Genomic DNA, 23,049 nt, shown 5'->3' with positions numbered 1-23,049 from the left:
ATAGGGAATAGCGAGGAGTCAGGGTAGCCTGTAGGCAGCTTCTCCAAGATTTCTATATCCTTAGAGTGCATAAGATAGTTGGGAAAGTTGACCAGGCCCTGTGAGGTTCCTGGTCAAGATGAGGAGAGCACTGAAGGTTTCTGATGCTAGAAATCAGTTGGGAATGTAGACCTATCAGAGGATGCCAGCCCGGGTAGTGGGAGATGTGTAAGGACCAGACTTCCCCTCCCATGATATCTTGTACCAAGCATCATTCCTTTCCTCAGCATAGATACAGCTCCAGAGATGAGGATGTGGACCTCACTAAGTTGTCATTTCTTTCTCCTGGTGGAATGGATACACAAATAAAAACTAAGTTTACTTATTTAAAAGATAAGTTGATGTCACTGTGCAGACAGGTTTGTGGACTAAGAGTCATACTTGCAAAAACTCCTAATCCGCATTTCTTTTGTATTCCCCTGGACCACACCCTATACAGTGTAGGGAGAACATGGAAATGAAATAAAGAAGGCCCCTGGCCTCCAGGAGCTCTCAAAGTAGGTGTGGAGGGACCCAAATTTGATCCTTTCACCATACAGGGCACTAATGTGCTCCCATGCATGTCCATATGAAGAGTGAGTGAGAGATGAAATTGAGGGGGCATTTGGCCACCTCATGCGAAGAGTTGACTCATTGGAAGAGACTCTGATGCTGGGAGGGATTGGGGGCAGGAGGAGAAGGGGACGACAGAGGATGAGATGGCTGGATGGCATCACGGACTCGATGGACGTGAGTCTGAGTGAACTCTGGGAGATGGTGATGGACAGGGAGGCCTGGCGTGCTGCGGTTCATGGGGCCGGAAAGAGTAGAACATGACTGAGTGACTGAACTGAACTGAACTCAACTGATGAGGCAGAGCGTTGATGCCAGGGATCCACTGGAAGGTTTTAGGCAGAGAGAGCATGCTCATGTTGTAGGCGGGGCCATCTGGGGCACATGGAGACTGGGCTGGGGTAGGAAGAGAGTGAATAGGTGGGTACAGCGCTCCTAGGAATGCCTAGCCGGAAGTGACTCAAGAGAGACACGTGAGAAGTTGGGCAGATGGCTCTAGTAGCTTGTCACCTGCAGGAAGAGGACTTGCAGGCCATATTTAGAATGGTGCTTCCATCACTCCTCTGGATTTTGTAACTACCCCAAATGCTGCCTCCAAAATATTCATGAGGCAAGCTTCATAGTGTGACCACCTCACCCAGCTAAGGCAAAGAAGCATCTGGGAGCATCGTTTTGCACAACCATGATAAGCTACAGTTGAATCCCCAGAAGTAAGAGTTCATCTTTGCTGAGCATACCACAACTTAAAAGAACTTTTATACGAATTATCTGTGATGGCTCAGTGGTAAAGAACCACCTGCAATGCAGGAGACGCAGGAGACGCAGGTTCAGTCCCTGGGTGGGGAAGATCCCCTGGAGAAGGAAATGGCAGGCCACTCCAGTATTCTTGCCTGTGAAATCTCGTAGACAGAGGAGCCTGGCGGGCTACAGTATGTGGGGTCGCAAAGAGCGGGACACGACTCAAGTGACTGAGCATGCACACGTACCAGACCTACATCTTGCAGACTTGCAAAATCTCCTCACTTGAAGATGAAGGAAACAAGCCATGGGAAAGCCACGTGATTTGCTCCAGATCACATAGGTCATGGGTTTGATGAGAACTGTCATTCTCTTCTTGAGTCATTCGCCTTTTTCTTTGTCTTCTAATCCAGGTTTGCCCCTTGCCAAGTGGTGGATTTTATTACGAACAGTGATAATAAGAGAAGGAGGGGGAGAAGAGGAAGAGAAGGAAGAAGGAAGGGGAGAAGAGAAGTAATCACTCCCCTCTGCCTGTTGAACTTGGTGATGGTCTCCATTCTACTCTGTGCTCATCTCCACAGCATCCTAAAAGGTAGAGACCATAGATTCTGGAGTCTGGAAAACTTGGCTTTGAACTTCATCACTCATCTAGATCTTTGATCTTGGACAAATAGTTTAATATCTTGCTGCCCCTGTTTACTGATCTGTCAACTGGGGATAATGTCAGGATTAGGAGGATTAAATACTATGGTGCATGTAAAATGTTGGCACATAGTAACCCCACCACTAATGTTAGCTATAGTTGTGCTTTATAGTTAGTTTCTATGGCTGGCACTCAGTTTTGGCTTTCTGTCCGCAGCTCACTCCAGGCCTTTGGGAAAGGGCTGCCCCTGGTCCAGCACTGACACCCCGGCATTGAAGAGGGGTCCCCTCACCGCTGGAGGCTCTGTGAATGGGTGAGTGATGGATGGAATGATTCCATCTCTTCAGTAACACCCCTAACACCCACTCTTCTCCCCATTTCTGGATGTGGTTTTCAATCTGAAACAGACTTGGATTCTTTTTTTAATAATTTTAAATTTTTAGTTATTGATGGTTGCCCTGGGTCTTTGTTGCTGCGAGCAGGCTGCTTCTAGCGGTGTTAGCTGGGGCCTCTCTCTCGTTGCGGCACGCGGGCTTCTCACTGCGGTGGCCTCTCTTGTTGTGGAGCACAGGCTTCCAGGCAAGTGGGCTTCAGAGGTGGTGGCTCACAGGATTGCTCTGTGGCTTGTGGGATCTTCCCAGACCAGGGACTGAAGCTGTGTCCCCTGCATGGGCAGGGGGGTTGTTAACCACTGGTTCAGTCCTCTTGCCTGGAAAATCCCATGGATGGAGGAGCCTGGCAGGCTACAGTCCATGGGGTCATAAAGTCAGACACGACTGAGCGACTTCACTTTCACTTTCACCAGGGAAGTCCGGATCTTAATTTTTGGTGTTCGGTCCTGCAGCCTGACTTTTCCTGACCACTGGCTCCCGGTCAAACTCTCTGGTTCTCAGGTCCAGGGCTGCAGCCTGTTTTTAGTTCCTTGGCCCTGGTCCTTGTATACATTTTAGTTGTCTGTATGCTCTTGAGCAATTTACTTAATCTCTGTGCCACAGTTTTTCCAACTGTAGCATGGGGATTTTATATCAGTACTTTAGATATACAATATCTTAAAGCAGTTTTAACCCGGGGTGATTTTGCCCCTAGGGTACGTTTGGCAATGTTTGGAAATATTTTTAGTCGTCACAACTGGTTGGTGGTTGCTGTTACTGGCATCTATTGGGCAGATGCCAAGAACACTGATATGTATTTACAATGTATGGGGCAACCCCTCACAACATAGAACTACCTAGTCAAATTGTCAAAAATGTCAAGATTAGAAGCTTATAGTTACAGAGCTGTCATGAAGGTTAAATGATAAGATATTGGGTTGGTCAAAAAGTTTATTTAGGTTTTTTGGTACCGTCAGAAAAACCTGAACACACATTTTGGTTCAGCCACTATATAGAAGGAACTCACGATTGTGAGCTAGCACCACTCCATTGTTATCACTCCTATGCTTGCCTGTGAAATGGGTCTCATCCACTCATTTATTCATGCATCTCTAATAACCCTCTGCCATGTGCCAGGACAGTTCTCAAAGTAGCAACGGACAAGACTGAGGGCTCCGATAGAGCTTCCCTCCAGGTGTAAGCGTGCGGGGCAGGCAAAGTAAAACATGAATAAACAAGGAAACCTCAGGTGTTGATAAAAGACTGCTGATGCAAGGGGGCCTGGGAGGAGAGGTCAGGCGAGATCTGAGACAGAGTGAAACCGTGCACCTCAGGCTGGGACTTGAACACAGGGTTTTAAAATTAGAATCGCTCACCTGGTGTCTGGACTTACCGGGGGTCAGGTTCTTGGTGGCTCAGCACAGAAGGAATTCAGTAAGAAACAAAGTGATAGGCAGGAAGTAGGTTCATTAATATAGGATGCATGTGGGGGGATACAGTCAGGCTAGTGAGGGGGCTCTGACCTGAGAATTAAGTGGGCTACATTTTTAACTATAAAGTGGGGGAGGGGAGAAGACTGTCTTCTTCCTCATTCTTGGAGTAGATATCAGGCTTAAATCATCAGCTCCCCCTTCATACTGAGCAGCAGAGTTAGACCCTAGGACATCAAACTAGGACTCCTGTGGCCCTTGGAGAGTGGGAACATATACTGAAGCATGTTAAATCATCTCAGGTTTCACTATCATGAGGGTCTCCTACTTCGGAATGCCACCCTTCCCTTTTATGCCTTGCTGGACTTGACCAGCAAGGGGCAGATCTCATTTGTTTTCACTTAATGGCCTGGGGCAAATCTTGTGCTTTTATTAGTGGCTTTATAGTTAAGGAAGCCTGCTCCATTCCACAACGTTCTGATAGCTTTCGTGAGTGATCACTCACTCACAGTAGTCTCCCAGAGTTTCCTAAGGTCCCCTCTCTACCTGGAATCCCCTGGTGGCACTTCTACAATTACCTGTCTCACCGTCCTACTCTAGCCCTGTCACGAGAGTGAAACTGAATGTCAAGAAGGAGCCAGACTGGGAAAGGCCAGACACCAGGCCGTTGCAGGCAGATGGTGCCGCCGTAGTGACCTGAGGGTGTGGGAAGAGAAAGGAGACTAGCGTGGCTGGAGCAAGGTGGGACCCAGGGGAGCCTGGTCTCAGACGAGGCTGGGGAGAAGCAGGGGCCAGGCATGTAAGGCTGTGCATACACTAGTAAGGGGTTTGGGTTTTATTTTACGAGCAATGGAATACATCGAAGGGCTGTAACTAGGAGAGTGTAACTAGGAGAGTGAAATAATCCCATTTACACTTGTGTGGAAGAATAGTTTCAAAAGGCAAGAGAAGATGAAGCTTAGACTTGGAGAGTGGCAGTAATAAAAAGGGAGTAGATGGACTGAGGATTCCTTTTGGAAATAGAGTTCATGGGATATACTGACCACAGGTTGAATGTGGGGGATGATGAGGTGGAATCAGAGCTACTGCTTGATTTTTGGCTTGAGCAGTTAGGCACATGGTGAAATATTTCACTAAGACAGCGGAAGCTTGATGGAAGGGCGGCTTGAGGCTGTGTTAAATTTTAGTTTTCCACTGAAGATTTTTGTGGAGTTGCTCAACAGGTGGCCTGGGGTTGTCTTGAAAGGGCAGAGCTGGAGTTGGAGACCTCATGGTCATTGGTACTAGCTGATATTTAGACGTTGGCAGATGGATGTGGTAGTCTAGGGAGTGTGTGTCTCCTGTGGCTGGGTCTAGAAGAGTGTATGGAGAACTTCAAGCAAACTGTGGAGCTTGGCAGAGGAGGAGCAGCCAGGGAGGGAGGAGAACAGCTGCAGAGTGAGGTGTTCCTGGCATGCGTGCTCATGGAGTGTTAGGGACGTGGAAAGAGAAAATTGATCTGGAACACACAAATATCACAGCCACCAACCACATGAGAGTGAGAGGTGGGGCCAGGCCCTCAAACCCAAATCCTTAAACCAGCGTGCCCATCTAGGGAAAGGAAAAGGGGACCAGCCCTCCTTGTGATCCTCCTGGAAGGTAGATTTGATGATCATCCTGTTTTGCATATCAGAGCTATGAGGACCAGAGAGGTGAAACAACCTCCCTCCCCTCTAAATGTTGAACCTCCTCGGGGCTTGTTTTGAGTTCCTTTCTCTTTCTCCATAATTGCCCTGGGTTATCTCACCTAGTTCCTAGGCTTAAGGCATGTTAAACTGACAACATATTAAAAAGCAGAGATGTTACTTTGCCAACAAAAGTCCGTCTGGTCAAAGCTATGGTTTTTCCAGTAGTCATGTATGGATGTGAGAGTTGGACTGTAAAGAAAGCTGAGCACCGAAGAATACATTCTTTTGAACTGTGGTGTTGGAGAAGACTCTTGAGAGTCCCTTGGACTGCCAGGAGATCCAACCAGTCAATCCTAAAGGAAATCAGTCCTGAATATTCTTTGGAGGGACTGATGCTGAAGCTGAAACTCTGATACTTTGGCCACCTGGTGGGAAGAACTGACTTATTGGAAAAGATCCTGATGCTGGGAAAGATTGAAGGTGGGAGGAGAAGGGGAAGACAGGATGAGCTGGCTGCATGGCATCACTGACTCAATAGATATGAGTTTGAGCAAGCTCTAGCAGTTGGTGACGGACAGGGAGGCTGGACGTGCTGCAGTCCATGGGGTTGCAAAGAGTCAGATGTGACTGAGCGACTGAACTGAACTGATCTCACCTAGTTTCAAGGCTTAAGGCATGTTAAACTGATAATCTCTGAAGCTGTATTTTCAACCCCAACCTCTCCCCTTGATTGTAGACTCATCTCCTACTGCTTACTCATACTCCCTACCGGGTTGTTTCCCAAATGTCCGTCTAAGCATTGAAATCCAATCCCCGACCCCACCATGCATCTTTCTCCCCAATCTATTTTTCCTCCTGGCCTCCTCTCCCATCTATTTTTCCTCCTGGCCTTCTCTCTCTTGGAAAATAGCATCAAATTCACTCAGTTGTATCATTTTAGACATCTTCCTCATTTAGCCCTCAGAACTCATTTCTCACTCAGATTTATTTTTCTGTATCCTGAGTTTTCCTTGAATACACTCACATCGCTCCATCTTCACCATGGCCCCCGCCCCCCCCAGCCAAACTGCCACATCCGTTCTCTTGGTGACCATAGTGGCCTTCTAAGTGGCTTCTCTGCTTTCACTCTCCTTCTCCTCCAATCTACCAGCAGCCAGAGGGATCGTCCCCAAAAATGTAGAGTGGAATACGTCACTTTTTTTTGCCTAGAAACTCTTCAATTCATTCTTTTTTATTTTATTTTTTCCTGAAGTATAGTCAACTTGCAAAGTTGTGTTAGTTTGAGGTGCATAACCGATCTTCAATTCATTCCTTTTTAAATTGGGATATAGTTGATTAGTAATGTTGCATTAGTTTCAGCTGTATAACAGTGATCCTGTTACACTTTTACATCGATTCTTCTCCAAATTCTTTTCCCATTTAGGATATTAGGAAATATTGAGCAGCTTTTCCAGTAAGTCTTTGTTGATCATTTATACTAAATTACATACAGCAGCATGTAGCGGTCAACCCCAAATTCCATTCTTGAGACAGATCCAAGTCTTTGATGGCCCGCCTGGTCCACATGTTCTGGTCCTGGTTGCCTTGCCGCCTTCGTCTTGTGCCAAATGCCTGCTCCCCATCCTGCATCTCCTCCTGCCCCTTTGTCTCATTTTCTTGTCTTGCCCAGCTCTTTTCTGCCTCCAGGACTTTGCCTGCGCTGTGCCCTCTGCCAGCAGAATTCTCCTTCCTGCTTTTCTGGCAGGCTCCACATCGTTCAGATCTCTTCTCAAACCTCTTGGGAGAGGTTCTGACCACTCTCCCCAAGGACAGCCCCATTTTCTTTAGCTTATCTCATCCCCTCCTTCCTTTCTGTGCTGGCACCATTTCATTATGACAACCTACACTTGTTTATTTGCTGATTGAGTTCTTATCCGTCTCCCCCATTACTAGATTCCAAGCACCACAAGAATAAGAATTTTCTTTTCCAGTATTATTCACCATTGTATCCCCTGTGCCTTGCCTTGTGCCTGGCGCACAGTAGGTGCTCCACAATCATTACTGGATGCTGAGTGAAGGCCACAGACCTGTTAAGCATCAAAACTGCTGTTAGGATGTTTATAGGGTATCTCCATGACTTCTCCCCTTGCTTTATCCTGATTCACACTGGTTATCTGCCTTGAAAATACATACTCTTGTGTTTATAAATAACCCTCTGGCCTGTGTAGCCTGACATGGGGTAAAAATTTCCTCCCAGTGTTGCTTGTCTGTTCAGTCCCCTCACAGCAGGCCTAGGTTTGGGATTCTGGGCTCTGGAACGCCTTCTGGCATTTTCTGCTCAGTGAGCCCATCCACTCCCATTTTCTTCAGTGGAGCTGAAGATATAAATTGCAAAAAGGCCTTCTTGCAGATTGCTGGGAGAGCGCATGTTCCTGGCCAGGAATTCCTGTGTTGCTGCTGCAGGGGCAGCGGGGCAAGCTCCACTGGGGGCAGTGCTGGCTGCTCTGTGTGTCACTGCTCTGTGACTAGGGATGGGCAGAACAGAGGGGCTGGGGCAGCTGCCAGGCCCAGCTCTGGGGCCGGCAAGCACGGACGGCTGAGTGGTGGACAGTCGGGGATCCGGAGCACAGCACACGGAACTGAAACGCAGGACCCGGCGTCCGTGCCGCTTACGGTCTAGCAGTAGTGAGTGACTCAACCCGGGTTGACTGTGAGCTGCCATCAGGGGTGGACAGATGCCAGGTGCAGCACCATGAGATGTGTTTCTACGTAGTGGGGGTCTGGCCACGGGCTAGTGGTCCTGGAGGACTGGGCAACTCCAGGAGACTGACAAAAGTTAGCTGGTTACCCAAGTCCCAGGTTACGGTCTGAGGTTAGGAAGGAAGGACTCTAAGATATCAGATCTTAAGTTTGGAAACAGAAAGGCCTTAGCTGGAGTCTTTTTTTTTTTAGTTGAAGTATAGTTTATTTACAATGTTGTCTTAGTTTCAGGTGTGAGCAAAGTGATTCAGTTATACACACATATATGCCATACATACATACATATTATATATAAATATATATCTACTTGGCATCCAGTCCTATCACTTCGTGGCAAATAGAAGGGGAAAAGGTGGAAGCAGTCACAGATTTCCTTTCCTCGGGTTCTAAAGTCACTGAAGATGGTGACTGCCACCATGATATTAGAAGATGATCACTTAGACTTGGGTTCGATCCCTGGGCTGGGAAGATCCCTGGAGAAGGAAATGGCAACCCATTCCAGTACTTTTGCCTGGAAAATTCCATGGACAGAGGAGCTTGGTAGGCTACAGTCTATGGGGTCGCAGAGTCGGACGTGACTGAGCGACTTCAGTTTCACTTCTTGGAAGGAAAGATATGACAAACCTAGAGAGCATATTAAAAAGCAAAGAATCACTTGGCTGACAAAGGTCCATATAGTCAAAGCTATGTTTTTTTCAGTAGTCATTTAAGGATGTGAGAGTTGGACCATAAAGAAGGCAGAACACCAAAGAATTGATGCTTTCGAACTGTGGTGCTAGAGAAGACTCTTGAGAGTACCTTGGACTGCAAGGAGGTCCAGCCAGTCCATCCTAAAGGAGATCAACCCTGAATACTCATTGGAAGGACTGATGCTGCAGCTGAAGCTCCAATACTTTGGCCGCCTGATGTGAAGAGCTGACTCATTAGAAAAGAGCCTGGTACTGGAAAAAACTGAAGGCGGAAGGAGAAGAGGGTGACAGAGGATGAGATAATTGGATGACATTACCAATTCAATGGACATGATCTTCAGCAAACTCCAGGATATGGGGAGTGACATGGAGGCCTGGCATGCTATAATGCATGGGGTTGCAAAGAGTCAGACAAGACTTGGTGGCTGAACAACAACATATATGTGTATGTGTGTATATATATATAACAATTATACTCTTTCTTAGATTCTTTCCCCTTATAGGTCATTATAAAATATTGAATATATTTCCGTGTGCTATACAGTAGGTTCTTGTTGGTAATCTATTTTATATATTGTAGTGTGCATATGTGAATCCCAAACTCCTCTTGCACCCTACCCTTTGGTGACTATAAGTTTGTTTTCTATGTCTGTGGATCTATTTCTGTTTTGTATATAAGTTCATTTGCATCTTTTTTTTCAGATTCTGCCAATAAGCAGTATCATATATTTGTCTTTGTCTGGTTTTACTTCACCTAGTATGATAATCTCTAGGTTCATCCATGTTGCTGCAAATGGCATTATTTCATTCTTTTTTATGGCTGAGTAATACTCCATTATATATATATACACACGTACATATACACATATATACACCCTATCGTCTTTGTCCATTCAGCTATTGATGTACATTTAGGCTGCTTCCATGTCTTCACTATTGTAAATAGTGCTGCTATGAACATTGGGGTGCAAGTATCCTTTTGAATTATGGTTTTCTCCAGATACATGCTCAGGAGTGGGATTGCTGGGCCATATGGTGATAAGCTGGAGTCTTGATTTCTCTCCTTACCATATGTGTGAGGTTAGGTAAGTCATGTCATCTCTCTGAGCCTTGGGTTTCTCAGCTATGAAATGGGGAGAAGCACCCTGGCTGCCAAGAGTGCAATGGTGCTCAGAGACAAGGCCTGGAGAGCATCCTGCATGGAGCCCGGCACTTACAAGGCTTTCAGACATTGGCAGCTACTTGTGGAACGGGGCTGCGGACTCAGAAAGAACTGGCAAAGGCAACCTGATCAGGCTCCTGAAAATGACAGAATGTCAGGGACCCAGGGAGTTTTCCTGGAATAACCTAGGTTCACCAGGTCCCAGACTTACTGGGGAGCACCTTGGCTTGAGGAGGGCAGCTTGGATGTCCTAGGGATGCACCTGGGCCCTCCTCTGTGGTTCAATAGATAGCACTGGGGGTAGGATGATCTGGAAAGATGCAATGGGGGCCAAGATGAGCTGCAGGGAGTAAGCAACAGGGACCCACACTTGGGGACCCTTATCATTTTATATCATTGTTTATTCTTTTAATAAATAAGGAGCCACTTCTGTATGCTGAGACTTTTATTTAGAGATGTTAGGGGATTTCGCATTCAATCATTCACTCACTCATTCATTCAGTCAGATAAACTTGCTATACGTCTACTCTGTGGGGGCCCATGGTGTGAATACAGAGGTGAATAAGCCACAGCCCCAGCTCTCAGGGAGTAGATAGGGTGAGAGGGGACCTACCAAGTCACAACCAGGACCCCAGTGCTCAGAGATACTGTCGGGGCCTTCCTCAGCCAGCTACCTCTAAACATACAGCCACATGATCTGGGATGTCACCTCAATTTACTGGTCCTGGTTTCCCCATGGATGGTTGTGAGTGCTGGCTTTAAGGTGATTAAACAATGCTTGAGCAGCAGTTAGCTCCCAATAAACGTTAGTGATGGTGGTAACAGTGATGACAATGATGAGCAGATGTGGACCAAGTAGAGAATTCTGGGGACAAGGCAGTTAGGACAGGCATTGTAGAGAAGATCTTTTAGTCTAGTTTTTTAAAGGATGAAGAAAGAGTCCCCAAGTGAACATGCTGGAAAGGGCAGTTCTGGGAGAGAACTGCAGGTGTGAAGGTGTGAAGGCAAGACGGGGCCAGGACTAGTTGGGCAAAGACTCCTAAATCAATCAAGACCTCCTTTTGTTGCACAAACAGAGCATGGAGTTCTAAATTGAGGCCTTTCAGGCTGCATGTCATTCACTAAGTCTCACACAAAGAGATAGCTTCCTTTCCAGACTTGTTCCCCCATCCAGCTTTAAGCTCACCTTCTGTCCTCCTCTTGGGCTGAAGAGTTGAATCAACCTCTGGCAAATATTTATGTTGAATTATTTGGAGGCAGCACAAGATCTGCAGATGTTTTCATAATCTGTTTCATGGTTTACACAGAGTGGCACCTGCCTTTATCTGCTGAAAAGGAAAGAAAGATTTTAAAGAAAATGGGCAGGAATGAGCAAAGGGAAATGACATGGGAATTTTATTTGAAAAAGCTTGCTCCAGAGACATGGAACTTGAGCCCAGGCTGAACTGGGAGACAGAAGACATTCTGGGCCTGCTGATAGCACTTTGTATATTCAGCCTGCTTTATAATCTCCTAAGCATTCCCACAGTCATCAGCTTTCATAAGCCTCACGAAAGTTCAATTAGGAGGGACCACAATTCTTGTATGACAAATAGGGAAACAAAGGCTGAGAGAGACTATAGGATCTACTCAAGGGCTCACAGAGTATGTAGCAAAGTTGAGGATTTATTTCCAAGAAAGAAGAAAGGAAGCCTTATGAAATTTTGGCTTTAATAGTTGACTATGTGAAAGCCTTTGACCATGTGGATCATAATCAACTGTGGAAAATTCTGAAAGAGATGGGAATACCAGACCACCTGACCTGCCTCTTGAGAAATCTGTATGCAGGCCAGGAAGCAATAGTTAGAACTGGACAGGGAACAACAGACTAGTTCCAAATCGGAAAAGGAGTATGTCAAGGCTGTATATTGTCACCCTGCTTATTTAACTTATATGCAGAGTACATCATGAGAAATGCTCGGCTGGAGGAAGCACAAGCTGGAATCAAGATTGCCAGGAGAAATATCAATAACCTCACATATGGAGATGACACCATCCTTATGGCAGAAAGTGAAGAAGAACTAAAGAGACTCTTGATGAAAGTGAAAGAGAAGAGTGAAAAAGTTGGCTTAAAGCTCAACATTCAGAAAACTAAGATCCTGGCATCTGGTCCCATCACTTCATGGCAAATAGATGGGGAAACAGTGGAAACAGTGTCAGACTTTATTTTTCCTGGGCTCCAAAATCACTGCAGATGGTGTTGCCACCATGAAATTAAAAGGCACTTACTCCTTGGAAGGAAAGTTATGACCAACCTAGACAGCATATTAAAAAGCAGAGTCAAGGCTGTGATTTTTCTAGTAGTCATGTATGGATGTGAGAGTTGGACTGTAAAGAAAGCCGAGCTCTGAAGAATAGATGCTTTTGAACTGTGGTGTTGGAGAAAACTCTTGAGAGTCCCTTGGACTGCAAGGAGATCCAACCAGTCCATCCTAAAGGAGATCAGTCTTGGGTGTTCATTGGAAGGACAGATGTTGAAGCTGAAACTACAATATTTTGGCCACCTGATGTGAAGAGCTGACTCATTTGAAAAGACCCTGATGCTGCAAAAGATTGAGGGCAGGAGGAGAAGGGGATGACAGAGGATGAGATGGTTGGATGGCATCACCAGCTCGATGGACATGAATTTGGGTAAACTCCAGGAGTTGGTGATGGACAGGGTGGCCTGGTGTGCTGCAGTCCAAGGGGTCACAAAGAGTTGGACATGACCGAGTGACTGAACTGAACTGAAGGGATAGTTGAGGTTTTCATAGCATTTTATAAAAAGCTTATATAAGCTCCTATCACTATACATGGATGAGGTAATGGAACCCACCAATTCTTTTATGCCACCTGAGGTAGGTACTGTGACATTGAATGGTTTACCTTGGAAATGAACAGAGATCATTCTGTCGTTTTTGAGATTGCATCCAAGTACTGCATTTCGGACTCTTCTGTTGACCATGATGGCTACCGGTAACGCTGAAGAAGCTGAAGTTGAATGGTCTATGAAGACCTACAAGACCTTTTAGAACTAACACCCAAAAAAGATGTCCTTTTCATTACAGAGGACTGGAATGCAAAAGTAGGAAGTCAAGAAACACCTGGAGTAACAGGCAAATTTGGCCTTGCAATACGGAATGAAGCAGGGCAAAGACTATAATAGAGTTTTGCGAAGATAATGCACTGGTTATAGCAAACACCCTCTTCCAACAACACAAGAGAAGACTCTACACATGGACATCACCAGATGGTCAACACCAAAATCAGATTGATTATATTCTATGCAGCCAAAGATGGAGAAGCTCTATACAGTCAAAAAAAACTAGACCAGGAGCTGGCTGTGGCTCAGACCATGAACTCCTTATTACCAAATTCAGACTTAAATTGAAAAAAGTAGGGAAAACCGCTAGACCATTCAGGTGTGACCTAAATCAAATCCCTTACGATTATACAGTGGAAGTGAGAAATGGATTTAAGGGCCTAGATCTGATAGATAGAGTGCCTGATGAACTATGGAATGAGGTTTGTGACATTGTACAGGAGACAGGGATCAAGACCATCCCCATGGAAAAGAAATGCAAAAAAGCAAAATGGCTGTCTGGGGAGGCCTTACAAATAGCTGTGAAAAGAAGAGAGGTGAAAAGCAAAGCAGAAAAGGAAAGATATAAGCATCTGAATACAGAGTTCCAAAGAATAGCAAGAAGAGATAAGAAAGCCTTCTTCAGCGATCAATGCAAAGAAATAGAGGAAAAGAACAGAATGGGAAAGACTAGAGAGCTCTTCAAGAAAATTAGAAATACCAAGGGAACATTTCATGCAAAGATGGGCTCAATAAAGGACAGAAATGCTCTGGACCTAACAGAAGCAGAAGATATTAAGAAGAGGTGGCAAGAATACACAGAAGAACTGTACAAAAAGGATCTTCACGACCCAGATAATGACGATGGTGTGATCACTCATCTAGAGCCAGACATCTTGGAATGTGAAGTCAAGCGGGCCTTAGAAAACATCACTACGAACAAAGCTAGTGGAATTGATGGAATTCCAGTTGAGCTCTTTCAAATCCTGAAAGATGATGCTGTGAAAGTGCTGCACTCAATATGCCAGCAAATTTGGAAAACTCAGCAGTGGCCACAGGACTGGAAAAGGTCAGTTTTCATTCCAATCCCAAAGAAAGGCAATGCAAAAGAATGCTCAAACTACGGCACAATTGCACTCATCTCACATGCTAGTAAAGTGATGCTCAAAATTCTCCAAGCCAGGCTTCAGCAATACGTGAACCATGAACTTCCTGATAATTAAGCTGGTTTTAGAAAAGGCAGAGGAACCAGAAATCAAATTGGCAACATCTGCTGGTCATGGAAAAAGCAAGAGAGTTCCAGAAAAACATCTATTTTTGCTTTATCGACTATGCCAAAGCCTTTGACTATGTGGATCACAATAAACTGTGGAAAATTCTGAAAGAGATGGGAATACCAGACCACCTGACCTGCCTCTTGAGAAATCTGTATGCAGGCCAGGAAGCAATAGTTAGAACTGGACATGGAACAATGGACTGGTTCTAAATAGGAAAAGGAGTACGTCAAGGCTGTATATTGTCACCCTGCTTATTTAACTTCTATGCAGAGTACATCATGAGAAATGCTGGACTGGAAGAAGCACAAGCTGGAATCAAGATTGCCGGGAGAATTATCAATAACCTCAGATCTGCAGAAGACACCACCCTTATGGCAGAAAGTGAAGAGGAACTAAAAAGCCTCTTGATGAAAGTAAAAGAGGAGAGTGAAAAAGTTGGCTTAAAGCTCAACATTCAGAAAACAAAGATCATGGCATCCGGTCCCATCACTCAATGGGAAATAGGTGGGGAGACAGTGGAAATAGTGTCAGACTTTAATTTTTGGGGCTCCAAAATCACTGCAGATGGAGATTGCAGCCATGAAATTAAAATACGCTTACTCCTTGGAAGGAAAGTTATGACCATCCTAGACAGCATATTCAAAAGCAGAGACATTACTTTGCCAACTAAGGTCCATCTAGTCAAGGTTATGGTTTTTCCAGTGGTCATGTATGGATGTGAGAGTTGGACTGTGAAGAAGGCTGAGTGCCGAAGAATTGATGCTTTTGAACTGTGGTGTTGGAGAAGACTCTTGAGAGTCCCTTGGACTGCAAGGAGATCCAACCAGTCCATTCTGAAGGAGATGAGCCCTGGGATTTCTTTGGAAGGAATGATGCTAAAGCTGAAACTCCAGTCTTTGACCACCTCATGTAAAGTGTTGATTCTTTGGAAAAGACTCGGATGCTGGGAGGGACTGGGGGCAGGAGGAGAAGGGAACGACCGAGGATGAGATGGCTGAATGTCATCACTGACTCGATGAACGTGAGTGTGAGTGAACTCCGGGAGTTGGTTTTGGACAAGGAGGCCTGGTGTGCTGCAATTCATGGGGTCACAAAGAGTAGGACACTTCTGAGCGACTGAACTGAACTGAGGTAGGTACAGGGCAGCGGCCCCACATTCCAGTTTCTGTGGGTGCCTCCTGGGTAGGTTTCCTTGTTCCTAAGCTCCATCTTCCTCATCCCCTCGGCTGGCTGGATAATATCAGGGAGAGCTTGGAGCCATCACAGGATGACAAGGACATGAGATGGATGCAATCTGGGTTCCTGTGTTACTGCTTGGAAGAGAATGGCTTGATCTACATTAGACCCAGAGACAAGTGGGAAATGCCCTGTGACAGTGTTAATCCATAGAGATTGTGTGTCCTGCAGCAGAACGTAGTCCATCCTCACCAACACACTGCCTCACTGTCCAAACTTTCCACCCGCTTCCCTAGGGAAAGTCTACTCTTTGCATAGGCAGAAAGAATTCAGTTCCTGATTGCACATTTTCTACTCCTGGCTTCATCTGAGTGTTTGTGGGGGTGTTTTTTCTCTGTCCAGGCTCTGAGTTAGAGTGATAAGGAAGCCTCTGCAATCCAGGTTCTGCACCCTCTAGGACTAAATCTAGGTTTTCTCAGAATGTTCTAGAAATAATACACCTGGACAAGTCTCTTCAGAACCAAACACAGTCTACTCTCCCATGAGGAACATACTTCACCAGTTCATGTGACTCTGAGCTTCCTTCCTAAAAAGAAGCAATTCTGGCATCATGACGCTAAAGCATGCCTGTTCATAAAAAGCCCCTGGGGAAGGCAAGCAGAACTTTAAGCCAGCCCTCTCAGGAATAAATGACAGTGCTTTCATTTTATAGGAGGGGAATGAAAGACCCAGAGAGAGAAAGGGACTTGCCTAAGGCCACTCAGCTCTTACCCAGAAGAGGCAATTATAGAATTAAGATCTTATTACTCTAACCCACTTTTCTCTGTTCTGTACACTAAGGGCACCCCAGGGTGCATGCACTTGGTCCATTTTTGCCCTGGTATGACAAGACAGTAAGTCCATATTTATTTTCCCACTTAGAATACTGTAAGCAGCCAGTCTTTGGATTTATAGAGGAGTAGGTTTGGAGTCAAAGCCTGGTTCTTAACATTATAAGCTGCGTGACCTTGAAGAGGCCACTTGCCCTGTCTGAATTTCACTCTCCACATCTGAAAATAAGGATAACCTCTACCCAGGTGGATTAGATAACACCTGAAAAGTGCCTGATACATCATAGGAGCTCAAAATATGTGACTTCTATTCTTTCACTTAAAAAACCCTGTGCTAAGGTTGATGGCTAACTACAAAGCAAGTTGCCTCTTCTCAAGCCATGGGGGCAAGGATATCATTGGCTGCACTGGCAGCATGCATTAAGAAGCCATGTAGCTACTCAGTCATAAAACGGAGTGGATTTGAGTCAGTTCTAGTGAGGTGGATGAATGCCGGGAGCCAGCATGGGGAATCCTGCCCGTGGCAAAGGTCATGAGGAAGAGGCCTGATAGGCAAAGGCGAGATCAGGCCTCGAGGAAACCCCCCTGGGCCTTCTCGAGCATCTACCCCCAAACCAGAATCTGTCCATCTTATTATTTTATGACTTTTACCAACGTTTCTGACATTAACAGGGGCTATCCCCGACCACCTTTCTCTGGAAAAAGTTAACTTAGAGCTCCAGTTGACAGTCTCCTGCATATAAAAGGAGTGTTTCAGCTCAAACCCCTCTGATGGTTAACTTGCCTTACCGGGACTTTTACAACTACGCATGTGATTGTTTACAGCCCCCCAGCCGCGAGAGGCATGAAGCTTAAAACATCTTAAAGATACAGAGCCTTTTTAAAAGAGCTAAGAATTATATTGGTGGAGGGTTTTCATTGTTGAGTTAATGACTGCCGCCAGGCCTCCATATCCTTTATCTTTTAGGCACCTGGAGGATATTAATCAATGTAATTGGGATGTAGAAAAAGAATATAGTAGTTTTGATGTTAGCAATACTAGACTTTTGAGGTAATGAATTTTCTCTTTGTTATAAATCACTGTACTCCTCTTTCCTTGTTATAAATTGTTGTGTCCTTGCTATGTAAGAATGTAACCTTAATTAGTGCTTTCTGAGAGTGGCACCAGACTTTAGTAAGAGCAACACTTTTAAGGCAAATAAGTTTTCTGGTTGATGGACCCTTATCAGAAAAGGGCCATAAAAGGCTAATAGGCCTCCTGGCCAGAAGATGATGTAAATCACCTAAGACCTTTGTATACAGCTAGGTATGCAGAGAGGAAGCCTAGTCTCGATAAGGGTCAGGGCTGCTGACCCTGCATGACTTTGTATTATCCATTGATCTCTATGTACAAAAAAAGTATAAAAGCTTTCCTGGAAAATAAAGGATGGACCAGTTTCTCCGACCAGTCTCTTGGAAATCTGGCTCCCCCATGTTGACTCTCTCTCTTTCTCCTTCCCTCTCTTTTTCAGGCTGATCCCTTGGAACACAGAAGCTCTCCATGTCTACTTATTTGTCTGGGCTTCTAAGACCCACTCGAGAGGGAGCCCAAGGCGGGGCTCCAGTGGCCTATGTAGATGGTGCAAGTTTCTTGTCTTGAGACTTTATTAGCTTTCCACGTAAACCAAGGAATATCAGCCTCTTTTCTCCTCTATTTTTTCACTATATTATTCTTCCCTAATCTCCCTTTAAATTTCTAATTAATCCCTCTTTAATCGATGACTCCGTCCCCGCTTCAAATTCCCTGGATCCTGGCAGATGAAACTAGAGCTTGTTATACAGAGTGAAGTAAGCCAGAAAGAGAAAAACAAATATCATATATTAACGCATATATATGGAATCTAGAACAATAGTAGTGGTGAACTAATTTACAGAGAAGAAATGGAGATGCAGACCTAGAGAACAGACTTGTGTACACAGTGGAGGAAGGAGAAGGTGTGGCAAATTGAGAAAGGAGCATTGACATATACATACTAAGAAGAAGAAATCAAGCCACTCAGTCGTGTCTGACTCTTTGTGACCCTGTGGACTGTAGCCCACCAGGCTCCTCCATCCGTGGGATTCTCCAGGCAAGAATACTGGAGTGGGTTGCCATTTCCTTCTCCAGGGGATCTTCCCAACCCAGAGACTGAACCTGGTACTGCAGCCACCAGGGAAGCCATATATATACACTATTGTGTAAAACAGATGACCAGGGGGAAGCTGCTGTGTAACACAGGAAGCCCTGCCGGGTGCTCTGTAACCACCTAGAGGGGAGGAATGGGGGGCTGGGGAGGGAGGCTTAAGGAGGGGATGTATGCATAATTATGATTGATTTGTGTTGATAGATGGCAGAGACCACCACAACGTTGTAAAGCAATTACCCTCCAATAATGAAAAAAGAAGCAGCCATGTAGTGTTGTGGTGAGCACAGGAACTCAAAGTCTCACTGACTGGTTTCAAAGCTTGGCTGTGACTTTGGGCACACCACTTAAACATTCTGTGCCTCAGTTTCATCATCCGTCAAATGGGGATAATAATAGTGCCTACTTTATAAGGCTGTTGGGATGATTAAAAGAGTTAATGTGTTTAATCATATAGTATAGTGCCTGGCATATAATGAGTCCTTCAAGGTTATTTTTATCAGAACCTATTGCAGTCTTACCCTGTGTCAGGCACTGTCTCTTTTAATCCTGGAAACTGACATTATCCCTATTTTGCACATACTTGAAATCACTGTCCAAGACCCAGGGGGAAGCGCAGGAGGGGTTTGAACCTAGTTGGCCTGACTCCCAGCCTGTGCTCCTGTCACTGTTAAGCGGCTTTCCTTCAGCTTGTGACCCAGGATGGACACGCTAGGACACCCGAAAGTGCATCAGACATGCTCCCCAGACATTCTTGGAGGGCTCAGGAGGCCAAAAGACACTGTGGAGGTAGAAAACATCAGGAATAGACACCACAGGAAGGGTGGAGATTGGAGATGGTAGGTGGCTGAGGGTCTTGAATGACTCACTGAGAGTTTGCACTTTAATCTGAAGACAAAGCGGGGGATGGGGGCTGACGATTTCTAGTAGGACAGACCTGGACAAATAGTGTGTGTGGGACTTCAAAGAAGCAAGCAGCTACTTGTCTTGTGTCCTGCTGGCTCAGGCTGTATGAATGGGGAGCAAAGAAGAAGGGCCTGAAAGCCAGCAGGTAACTGGGGATTCCCGGGTTGAACACGGCTTGTTAGCGCTAAGAGTGGAGGCCAGAGCAGCTTAGCAGAGTGAACTTCAGGGTGGGTGTGGTACAGGCTGGCTGGTGGCGCTTACCTTGAACACTCTGGCCTCTATCTTCACACGTGTCTTTGCCGAGGCACCTCACAGAGGAAGACAGAAATCTTCTGAAGCAGCAGAGAAGGGAAGTGGAAGGGGAGGGACACATAGGGATTACATTTCCAACAAGAATTTTTACTTTTGTGCTAAATTCCTTTGGGAGAAGAAAACAAAAGTCAACTCTCGGGGCCTCTTTCTCTTTATAAATATTTCTATGAAAACTGAGTTGCTCATATGCCTTAGAGGGGTCCAGTCCTTGAGAGAAATTTTGGTGGACCACAGCTTTCTGTACTGGTTAGGTGAGCAGCATGTCAGGAGTTGGGGCCCTCAGGTAACAGCCTAGTTGCCTGGTGGGTTCCATTGCTGGCTTTTATTTGTGTCTTGCATTGGTAAGAGGAGGGCTGGCCTCAGTTTCCTCATCGGTCAAATGGGGATAGCAAGAGTGCCTACTTTATAAGGTAACTGGAAAGATGAAAAGAGTTATGTTTAAAACACTGAAGACAATGCCTGACATTTATTGAGGCCTCCATCAATACTATGTTTATCAGCATCTATTGCAGGCTTATTCTGAATCATGTATTGTCTGTTTCAATCCTGGAACTGATTCTGTCTGTTTTGCATGGAAAGAGACTTGAAATCATTGTCCAAGGTCATACAAGTCCCAGAGAACTCCAACCTCAGGCCCTGGCTACTCTGGGTGGGTATTTCCCTGCAGTAACTGAAGCCATGGAACAAAGATGTAACCCAGTCATGGTTTGGGGGGCAGCTCGAGGGTGGACCCGAGGACGTGGAGTCACCACCAACAGGCATCAACTGGCAGGTCAGAACCGGAGAGCAGAAAGCGCAGAATGAAGTGGGCCAGGTCAGAGGTTCAAAGTGAGAGCTGTGGGCTGTGTGTGCCAGATGCCCCCTTGCAGGGCCATGGGTTAGACGGCTACGTTCATCAGCGACTCCTGGGGCAAACCTATCCCAACACCCAGTGACTGAAAACAACTGCTGCTTACTTTGTCTCATGTGCCTGTGGGTGGGCTGGAGTTTGGCTAATCTAGGCTGGATTTGGCTGGTACGACTCTGCTTTAAGTGTCTTTTATCTTCTTGGGAACAAGAGGCTAACCTGGGCATGTTCTTCCCACGGCAATGGCAGAGATGCAGGAAAACGTGCCCCAAGGTACAAATACACTTCAAAACCCTGATTATGTCATTTCCACTAACCATCCATCAGCTAAAGTAAGTATGACATGGCCAAGACCAATGTCACAGGGGGTGGGGAAAAGACCTCCCTCTTGAGTGGGAGATGGCAGAATCACGTAGAGAAGGCGTGGAGTTAGAGGGTTGAAGAATCGGGGCCCACCTACCACTGTGGTCTCAGATAGGACCTATATAGGTCTAGATACCCAGCAGACTTCTGCTAAAAGAACAACCGATACGGTTCGCTTTTTAAAAATATTTGTTTGTCATTTTACCAATCTACCTTGGTCTTTCACCCATTCTTGAATAAAATGCCTGTTTCCTTGGAATCTGACTGGGAGCCTCCACTCGAGCTTATGTTTGTGCTTTCTTCACATTGCTGATAATGTCTGTGCGTGTCAATGCTATCTACTAAGGATGAAAGAAGCCAGTGCCTGACCCTTAAGCCAAACAATGTAGAGATCAGAGACGAGCTTGAACTGGGGGTCCCAGTGCAGTCCTGTCTGCAGCGAGAGTGCCGTCACCTGATCCTCTGAAGGGAGAAGCTCATTCATTCATCTGCGCGCTCATTCATTTATCCACTTGTTCAGCAGCTCTTCTCTGATTAGCTTCTTTGGTACAGATACTGGTTTAGGATCGGGGAATCTACAGTGAAAATTCTAATTAGGGAGACAAAAAATAAAAATATCAATATATACTCAATGTATAAGTGCTAAGAACTTGAAATTTGATAAGTGCTATGAATTTGAAAATGCAGAGAACTAGGGTCATGTCCATAGTGGGACGGACGTGGGTTGGGGCTATTTTGGATGAAGTCAGGGCCAGATTCTACAAAAGCACATTTGAGCTGAGGGTAGCCAAAGGAGCCTGTTAGAAGAGTCTGGAGAAGAATGTTCCAGGCAAAAGGAACAGTGAGAGACCAGTCTGAGGCTTAGGTGGAGCCACATTGAGAAGGCTCCTGTTAGGAGCCAATTGTAGGAGTAGTCTATGGACCTTGGTAGGAGTCTGAATAGTCTAAGTGCAATGGAGTGCCTTTAGGAGGTGTTGAGCAGGGATGAAGTATGGTCTTAGAAACATTTTAAGAAGAATAGACTGTTGGGTTGAAAATGGCTTGAAAGATGGCTTGAGTGGGAGCCAGGGAGACCAGCCAAGAGATGACATGTTTTCTGTCACGGCTTGAAATCTCATTTCAGAAGCAGCCTCTGCACATATGGAGAACTGGGAAGGCTTGGAGGAAGGGAGAGACTTCAGAGCACCAGAGATAAGGGGGAGATTCTTTATTAGCATGTCTCTGACTCCACAGTGTAAAGATGGAGTTCAGGCATAGGGAATGTGGAATCTGGGACCCAGATCATACTGTATTTTCTTTACCAATTACCTCTGATGGCAGGTGTGGCAGAGATGGCTAACTGACCACTGAGGTCTGTGGGTCTTTCCCGTGGTAGAGTTGTTACTGGCAGGTGACTGCCCTGCCATTGGCTACATGTCCTGCCCCCTCGAATCTGGGAAGAACCATGCAGTTGGTCCTGCCCAGAGTGAGATGCTAGTAGAAGTGAAGTCTCTCACTGTGATATCAAGCTGGCTATGTGGCCGGTGTGCTTTCACCATGAACTCTTCTTTTCGATGGGGACCTTTGTTCCCAAGTGTTGGCCTGATTTCATAAGAAGGAGGAGAAATGCCTAATTGGGAACCAGCATTCTCAATTGGCAGACTTCAGCTGGACTGGGTGGCAGATGTCACCCATAGAAAGGCATGTCTCCACTGCCCCCACCAAATCCTTATTGTCTTCCCAATCCTGAGCCCAGGACACAACGGCTATTTCTCACTAGCCCTGATGCTTTGCTTTTAGAAGAAGAATATTTCTCTATAATCCACCCCTCTCTCAAAAGAGGGAAACCAAAGTGTTGAGAAAAAGGAGCCATGTGTCTCAAGAAAAACTGGAGAGAACATTCTTTTTCGGTGGAAGATAAAAATATTCATATGAGCTTAATATGCAAATAAAGCAAGTCTATATTGAAAGAATACAAATGATGACAACATTAAAAAAATAAACACTTAAAATTATATCCAGTATATGGGAAAGATGTGTGTTGAGAAGATTAATGGACTGAAAAGG

The sequence above is a fragment of the Budorcas taxicolor genome, chromosome 10 (genome assembly GCF_023091745.1).
Source record: "Budorcas taxicolor isolate Tak-1 chromosome 10, Takin1.1, whole genome shotgun sequence".
In the NCBI taxonomy this organism is placed as follows: Eukaryota; Metazoa; Chordata; class Mammalia; order Artiodactyla; family Bovidae; genus Budorcas; species Budorcas taxicolor.
Note: the sequence above shows the minus strand (reverse complement) of the source record.